Below are 2,249 nucleotides of genomic sequence, written 5' to 3'. Positions count from 1 at the left end.
TTTCTGTCCTGATTTTCTGTGGTGCCTGAACACACTGTGACATCACACTTCAGCCACGCCCCCACAACAAAGACAAACCTTTACCTGTATGTTACCTGTAGACACACGTAGACGCCTCACTGACTGGCTGGCTGTATGGTAACATGACCGCCGTATTTACGGGGGCTTTGTCCTCTATGAGCCAATACAGGAAGATGAGGAATACGTGAGATTTCAGAATAAAAGCACAAACACATTATATTCATTTCAGTGGATCATTTTCTACTCAGTGATTCACTGACATGTCACTTCCTGTCATGAAAACCATTTTGGCTAACTATTTTAGAAAAGTGGGTGGAACCTCAACAGCTCCACCCACTTTTGTAAAACTTAGCAAGAAATGACAGGAAACCCATAAATGTGGACTAGTCCTTAACCTCTACCGTCTACCGATGATCTGAGGGCTACCTGAGCACACCTGGATGAAGGACACACAAACACACCTGGGTGAAGGAAACACAAACACACCTGGGTGAAGGAAACACAAACACACCTGGATGAAGGACACACAAACACACCTGGGTGAAGGAAACACAAACACACCTGGATGAAGGAAACACAAACACACCTGGATGAAGGACACACAAACACACCTGGATGAAGGACACACAAACACACCTGGGTGAAGGAAACACAAACACACCTGGATGAAGGAAACACAAACACACCTGGATGAAGGAAACACAAACACACCTGGATGAAGGAAACACAAACACACCTGGATGAAGGAAACACAAACACACCTGGATGAAGGAAACACAAACACACCTGGATGAAGGAAACACAAACACACCTGGATGAAGGAAACACAAACACACCTGGATGAAGGACACACAAACACACCTGGATGAAGGACACACAAACACACCTGGGTGAAGGACACACAAACACACCTGGATGAAGGAAACACAAACACACCTGGATGAAGGACACACAAACACACCTGGGTGAAGGAAACACAAACACACCTGGATGAAGGACACACAAACACACCTGGATGAAGGAAACACAAACACACCTGGATGAAGGAAACACAAACACACCTGGGTGAAGGACACACAAACACACCTGGATGAAGGAAACACAAACACACCTGGATGAAGGACACACAAACACACCTGGATGAAGGAAACACAAACACACCTGGATGAAGGAAACACAAACACACCTGGATGAAGGAAACACAAACACACCTGGGTGAAGGAAACACAAACACACCAGGATGAAGGAAACACAAACACACCTGGGTGAAGGACACACAAACACACCAGGATGAAGGAAACACAAACACACCTGGGTGAAGGAAACACAAACACACCTGGGTGAAGGAAACACAAACACACCAGGATGAAGGAAACACAAACACACCCGGGTGAAGGAAACACAAACACACCTGGGTGAAGGAAACACAAACACACCTGGGTGAAGGAAACACAAACACACCTGGATGAAGGAAACACAAACACACCTGGGTGAAGGAAACACAAACACACCAGGATGAAGGAAACACAAACACACCTGGGTGAAGGAAACACAAACACACCTGGATGAAGGAAACACAAACACACCTGGGTGAAGGAAACACAAACACACCTGGGTGAAGGAAACACAAACACACCAGGATGAAGGAAACACAAACACACCCGGGTGAAGGAAACACAAACACACCTGGGTGAAGGAAACACAAACACACCTGGGTGAAGGAAACACAAACACACCTGGGTGAAGGAAACACAAACACACCTGGATGAAGGACACACAAACACACCTGGGTGAAGGAAACACAAACACACCAGGATGAAGGAAACACAAACACACCCGGGTGAAGGAAACACAAACACACCTGGGTGAAGGACACACAAACACACCTGGATGAAGGACACACAAACACACCTGGATGAAGGACACACAAACACACCTGGGTGAAGGACACACAAACACACCTGGATGAAGGACACACAAACACACCTGGATGAAGGAAACACAAACACACCTGGATGAAGGAAACACAAACACACCTGGGTGAAGGAAACACAAACACACCTGGATGAAGGAAACACAAACACACCTGGGTGAAGGAAACACAAACACACCTGGATGAAGGAAACACAAACACACCTGGGTGAAGGAAACACAAACACATTTGTTTGGTGATTTTTTCAGCTTTTATTTGATTTAATAGATTTTTTTTTTTTAGAATATAAACAAAC

Source organism: Cheilinus undulatus, linkage group 13 (assembly GCF_018320785.1).
Source record: "Cheilinus undulatus linkage group 13, ASM1832078v1, whole genome shotgun sequence".
NCBI lineage: Eukaryota > Metazoa > Chordata > Actinopteri > Labriformes > Labridae > Cheilinus > Cheilinus undulatus.
Note: the sequence above shows the minus strand (reverse complement) of the source record.